This window comes from Mirounga angustirostris, unplaced genomic scaffold, assembly GCF_029215605.1.
Source record: "Mirounga angustirostris isolate CCGP_5_RB_7025 unplaced genomic scaffold, mMirAng1.0.hap1 SCAF_5, whole genome shotgun sequence".
In the NCBI taxonomy this organism is placed as follows: Eukaryota; Metazoa; Chordata; class Mammalia; order Carnivora; family Phocidae; genus Mirounga; species Mirounga angustirostris.
In genome coordinates, this window is record NW_026991713.1 from 80,368,284 (window position 1) to 80,375,226 (window position 6,943).

General features: G+C 38.7%; 1 pseudogene; it reads left to right on the forward strand.

Moving 5' to 3' along the window:
* Nucleotides 1-3,444: 3,444 nt before the first annotated feature.
* Nucleotides 3,445-5,850, forward strand: LOC123843893 (protein kinase C-binding protein NELL1-like; annotated as a pseudogene).
* The last annotated feature ends 1,093 nt before the right edge of the window (nucleotides 5,851-6,943 follow it).

A 6,943-nucleotide genomic window follows, 5' to 3' on the forward strand; every position in this document is an offset into this window, starting at 1 on the left:
AAATAAAGATATGGCCTCTTTATACTTTAAGTGTATTTTGAGAAAGATCTTTATTAACATTACCCTCTTTGAATTAGAATTTCTTCTAATTGGATTGGATTTTCCCAACTTTCCTTTACTATGGATTGCTGAAAGAGCCAAGTCAGTTTAATATTCTTGAATGGTCAGGTTTAAAATTTAAATGGTTTTTGTTTTTGTTTTTTTAATTCAACAAGATTCAAGAGAACTCATATGCTTCTCTGATTAAAGAATTTAAAACTGTAAGATACTTTGGACAAGGTTTTCTTCCAAACCCACCATGCTTCTACCTCCCCACACCATTTTAAGAATGGTGTACACCAAGATTACTGAGAGAGACAAGGTAAAAAACAAATAAATCAAAAAGCCAAAAATATCCTCTCTCACAATAAAGCTTTATGGAATATTCAATATTTGAAATTTTACATTAGTTTTGATCTTCATATATTACTGAAATGCTATAAATAACAACTATTCTTCTTTTTAGCTGGTACCTAAGACATGTATTCTAAAACCCACGTAATAATTTTGGGTGAATAGTGGTACCCAAATTTTGTTTAAAATAGGAATGAATGGCAAATAGAAAGATGTTGCATGGCCTCATGTGACTTATTCTGCAGTGTTTCAATTCTGAACAACCTACATGGCGAAGTAAATGTACTTTTGATGCCTTTATGATTGTTTCAAGGTTTCTATCACAGATTAAAGAAAAATGTCCTAGGAAATTGATTCTACTGTAGAAATATATGATCTCTAACATGAATCCTGTATTTGGGTTTCCCAAGGAGACACTGGAAATAAAGAGAGGAAATTTATATGTATATCTAGTAAGATTTCATAAAGCAGTATGTTTAATCAATCCACAAAATGTTACTAATAGCATAAGCTGTGGAGTCAGAGATACCTAGGTGGTTCAAATCCGTCTTACTAATTCTGTGACCTTGGGCAAATAACTCAACCTCTCTGTTCTTAAATTTTCTTGTCTGATAAGTGGCTAATTCTAACCCCTCCCTCAAGAGTTCTGGAGAGAACTAAATCAGATAAAATGAAGTGTTTGGCATAATAACAGAAATATAGTTCTGAATAACAATTACAGTTGTTATGCTTAAGTATATGGCAATATACAAAAAAAGAATAAACTACTGGCCCTGCCTTCGGAAATACTATTTTCTCACTGAGGTTTTGATACACATATGTGAAAAGTTGTATCTATTGCAAATCAGAATATGATTCAATGAATCTAATAAAAGCTTTAGTACTCTCGAGAGGAAGAAATTGCTCTGGAATGCAGTTGTCTGATAAGGCTTAATGGGAGAGAGAGGATTTGAGCTGGACTGTAAATGAAATGTAAGATTCAGATACTGAGAAAGGAGGTGTGGTTTATTTCAAATATGACCAATGGAAGGAAAATGGTCATTTACATGAGATTTTGTGGAATATCTCTAGACCAGTGAATATGTGCATTTGGCTAGAGTAGAAGGTCATTCTTGTCAGAGAGAATGTTGAGGAGATGTGGAAAGTAGATTATGGATGTCTTTAAAGGCCCTGGAGTTTTTTGAGTAGGGGAATGGGATGATAACAGTTGAGGAAGATGTATTTGGTTGCTTCTTGTTAGATAAGATGAAGGAAGGATCAGATGGAGGAAGGACAATGAATCAAGAGATAATTTATGGACAGAACAGGATGGAGGTTCATGCAATTGGAAAGAGAAGATCATGATAATACGAAATTAGATAATGTAGTTTACAACCATCACCTAGTTTAATCCTCTTAACAACCCTAAAGAATACAGCCAGACAGTGAAAATTATACAAGTTGAAGTTTGGTTTTCTGATTCTAGAACTCAGGCACTTAACCATTGTGCCATAGTGCCTGCTCCATATGAGAAAATTGGTGCCTAGAAGTTCATGCATTATTTCCCTCACAAATACAGTTTCTTTTTAGGTCAAATCCTAGCTTGATCAATACTGTAGAAATAAAGATCAACCAAATGAAAAAAGCAAAGTTGGGAAAGCTTCAGAGTGGACAAAAGGAAAGCTTTCAGATGTGTCCTGATTGGAGGTTGCTGGCATGGAGAAACTGAAGGCAGGCTAACTAGAAGTAGGGCATCTTGTGTGATTGGTTAGGGGTCTGTACTTAACTTCCTCTGCTTGGTCCTAAGTTGGAAGTGGGGACAAAAAGCAGGGAAGCTGTCAGTTACTAATCAAGTCCTGGCCATTTTGGGCTGATTGTTACAGAAGTTATTGTTTAGCTTCCTGGATTGTCACTAGAGATAGCAATCTGGCTTCCTGTAAGTCTGATTTAAAGTTGGCTGGCTTCCTAGGTTGTTTGCTGTACATAGAGGGGTTGGTTTCTGGACAGGTTGCTATAGGTTGTGAGTCAAAGTTCTATTTTTATATATGGTCTATCCATTTTCCATTTGTATATTCAGTCTCTCAGTACCTTTGTAGGGCTTAGTTGCCTTTGAACTCCCTAAGTACTTTCTGATTCTGGTGAAAGAAACATTATTCAAGATTAAATGCTAGAAATTTAATTGAAAATTTATTTGGGAGTACAAAATTAAAATTGAGTATCTGAGGCTTATAGGCATACAGTATTTTATCACAGAGCCAACAATGTGCCTAATCTACATGTGCCTGGTTGTATATTTCAACTCAGCTTCATGCCCACCCTCTTTCTAAATTCTCCCTTCCATTTAGAGGAGGATCCTGGGAACTACATTTGCCAGAATCCCTAGCCAGCAGGTTTTAGGTAGGATTCTCCAATGAGAGGTTTTTCCTTGAAATACAAAATGGAAAAAAAAAATTCTCTCATTCCTCAGTGGCAGCCATGGGCAGGCAGATAAAGATTGGGAGATGGTCACTGTGAAGTTCTGCCAGTAGCTTCCACACATCCTCCTTTCTGAGAAACACTCACTTTGGTGAAGCAGCTAAGGTCAATGGAGGTGGCTTTTCCAATATCCTTGTACTTCTACATTTCCTGAATATTTGCAGGGGCTTCCCTGACATTTGCTCTCCTAGCCCTTCAGGTGGTTTGGTAAGTCTTTAATTCCCAGGGTTAAACCCCATTTTGTTCAAAATACCTACAGTGATTTTTGTTCTTCTGACTGACCCTGAGGAATGATCAGGTGTTCTGTCAAAAATAGGGGAGTACACATTCTCTGAAAATGTTCTGGATGAAACTGGAAACTATCGTTAAATAGTAAAGACAAGATAGAGGCACGGCATGAATATAGAAGCAGAGAGAGCGTCTAAGATGCCACATTGCTGACTTTGAAGATATAGGAAAGGGACTGGAACCGAAGAAACCTGGAGAAGGCAATATATTTAAGAGAGATCAATGAAGTCCCTCATGTGAGTAAGAAATTAATTCAGCTGTTCTGGAATAAGAGCTGTTCTTCTTAGAAGAAATTAATTCAGCTGTTCTGTAATAAGAGCTGTTCTTCTTGGCCACTGTATAGCAGAAATACATTGACTTTAGGAATGATACTGTCCATTTGAGAACTGAAACACAGCTACTTTGAACTGAAGAGCCATGGTCTGAGGGATGAGATCCAATACCACTATGTACATAATGGGAAGCCCAGAACTGAAGCACTTCCATACTGGATGGTAAGTGGACAATGGCACAAGGTCACATTGGTCAGCAAAACCAAAACCATGGCTTATTCAAAAGAATCATCCAAGATGGGAATATCATCTTTATGCCAAATGCTACATAACATAGTGTCTGAACCTGAATCACACTTGTCCAACTTGCAGTGATTTCTTAAGCTTGGTGCAAGGAGTAATGGACTTTCAGGAACTTTTGGCCAAGATGCCTACAAAACTAAATTATGCAGTCACAAGACTTAGTCAACTGGAAAATTGTCATTGTAAGATCTGCCAGGTGAGTAGACTTTTCTGTAGAGACCAAGTCTCCTGGGTTGATGATGATCACTGCAGGAACCGAACATGCCAAATGGTGCTGTGGAGTGTCAAAGGACGTCCTATCCCCCTCTCAGTTGCTCCCCAGACACCTTCCCCATGCACATTGCCAGCAGTGCTGTAAAGTCTGCTGACCAAAATGTGTCTATACAGGAAAAGTCCTTGCAGAAGGCCAGTGGATTTTAACTAAGAGCTGCAGGGAATGCTGAAGTGGAGTTTTAGTAAAAATTACAGAATCATGTCCTCCTTTAACTGCTCAGAAAAGGATCACATGCAGTAGAGGTTATAACTTTTGTGCAGACAGCGCTAAATGTGGTGAAAACTTACAGTGCAAAAACTAGAATACAAAAGCTACTTGTGAATGCAAGAACGGTTATATCTGTGTCCAGAGAGACTCTGTCTGCCATAAGAATATTGATGAGTGTGCAGCTAAAATGCATTACTGTCATGCCAATACTCTGTGTGTCATCTTGCCTGGGTTACATCACTGTGACTATGTCCCACGATACATTCATATGGATGACTTCTCCTGTACAAAATAGGATGAGTGTGGCCACAGGCAGCACACCTGTGATGAGCATGCCATCTGTACCAACACTGTCCAGAGACACAGCTGCACCTACAACCTGGGCTAAGTGGGGAATGGGACTGTCTGTAGAGTATTCTGCCAAGAGGGCAGCAGATATGGGATATCGTGGCTCCTAACAAATGCGTTTGTCCTCTGGATTCAAAGGAAGCCACTGCGAGAAAGATATTGATGAATGTACAGGGGGAGTCGTTGAGTGCCACAACCATTCCTCCTGGGTTAACCTGCCAGGGTGGTGCCTCTGTGAGTGCAAAAGCAGTTTTTAGGATGATGGAGTCTCTATTGACAGTGATGAATGTGCCTTAAGAACTCATACCTTTGGAGTGATTCTGCCTCCATCAGCCTGCCAAGGGGATTCCACTGCCTCTGTCTTTCTAGGCCCTCCAGCTCTGGTGACTGCCCACATGGAGAACTGCAGTGTAATAGGCAGGTGTGGACCTTGAAAGAAAACAGGTGTTCTGTCTGTTCCTGCAAGGACCAAAAGATTTTCTGCCAATAGACAGCTTGTGATTGCTGGAATCCAAATGTTGACATTTTCTGTTGCCCAAAGTGTGAACCAGGGTCATAAATCAATATTTAGATCAAAATGGACACAAGCTCTATCAAAGTGGAGACAATTGGACTCACAGCTGCCCGCAGTGCCAGTGTCTGGAAGGAAAGGTAGATTACTGGTCACTTGTTCCAGTTTGAGCTGTGAGTACACAGCCATCTTGGAAAGGCATTATTGTTCCCACTGTGTCAGTGACCCCTGCCTAGCTGATAACATTGCCTAGGACATCAGAAAATCTTGCCTGGACAGCTGTGGCATTTCAAGGCTTAGCAGCTCAATATGAACATGGCTGGATCTCCTTGTACAACCCGCAAATGCAAGGATGGAAACGTCTGCTGTTCTGTGGATTTAGAGTGTTTTCATAATAATTGAAGTATTTAAAATGGATTCATCATCACGGGAGAAAATTGGACAAAATGACCATCCAATATAATGAAGAACAGGAGTTGGTGTTTTCTACCACAGACAGTTATCAAAGTCTGCATCTGAGAAGATGTTTGGGGAATGCATTTTGGACCTACAGCTTTGTTCATTCATGCTATGTAGTCTAGATGACCTACAGTGCAGTGCATTCAAGTCTTTGGTTGTTAGAAGTTTCCCATGTTGTAAGTCATATTTCCCTTATCAGATCATTTACAAATACATTTAAATGATCTCATGGTAAATGTTGATGTTATTTTTGGTTTATTTTGTGTACTAACATAATAGAGACTCAAGATCCTTTTATTTATTTTTTCTGGACTTTTGGATCAAATTCTACAAATAAAGCTGCCTATTGTGATTTTTGTCACCCCAAACAGACAAAAAAAAAAACCCCAAAACAGTAAAAACAATTGCTAGAAAAAGAGTAAATGTTTTAGTTCTCATATATTAGACTTAACTTCTTCTTTTTTTTTTTTTTAAGATTTATTTATTTGAGAGAGAGCGAGAGCGAGAGAGAGAGCGGTGGGGAGGGGCAGAGAGAGAATCCGAGAATCTCAAGCAGACTCCCCAAGCAGGAGCTTGACGTGGGGCTTGATCCCACAACCCTGAGATCATGACCTGCACCAAAGTCAAGAGTCAGACACTTAACTGACTGAGCCACCTAGGCGCCCCTAGACTTAACTTCTTAATATGAGTATCATTTCTTATTTTTCTTTATCTTCCCAGTGTTTGGCACAGCTTTGCACAAATCAATCATTCAATAATATCTGTTAGATCAAGTTGAATTAACTATACAGATGAAAAAGAAACAGGAATTTTGAAACAGACCAAGTCAGAAAAGCAGTTGATCAAAAAATGAAAGTAAATATAAAAAAGAAAATAATAAAATCGTAACAGTGAAAATACATATCCTACTAAGGCCTCCTCTACAAAGAGGAAATTTAAGATCAAAACATTAATTTGGATCAGTCTTCGAATTATCCTATGGCTTATTTCTGGTTCTATTTTACTTTTTAATGCCTTTCCTCACATTCCTTCATTTCTATTGCTGTTAACTCCTTCCAAACTAATGTCAAATCTCTTCACTTTCTGCCATCTCTGTTGTTACTAGCCTAACCCAAGCAATGCTTACATCACTGGGACTTCTGCAGTAATCTTTCAACTGAGATTTCTGCTCCCATTCCAGTGCCCCCAGTTCATTCTCTAAACCTGCTCTGTCCAGGACAGTAGCCACCAGCCCCGTGTGGCTACTGAGCACTGGAAATGCTGCAGGTTTGAACTGAGATGTGCTGTAAGTTTAAAATACAAGGGAAAAAATACACACACTGAATTTCAAAGACCTAGTATGGAAAAAAATGTAAGATGTCAATAAAATTTTACATTGGTATGATAATGATTTATCATTAATGGTTTGGATATGTTCAGTTAAATAAAATCTAT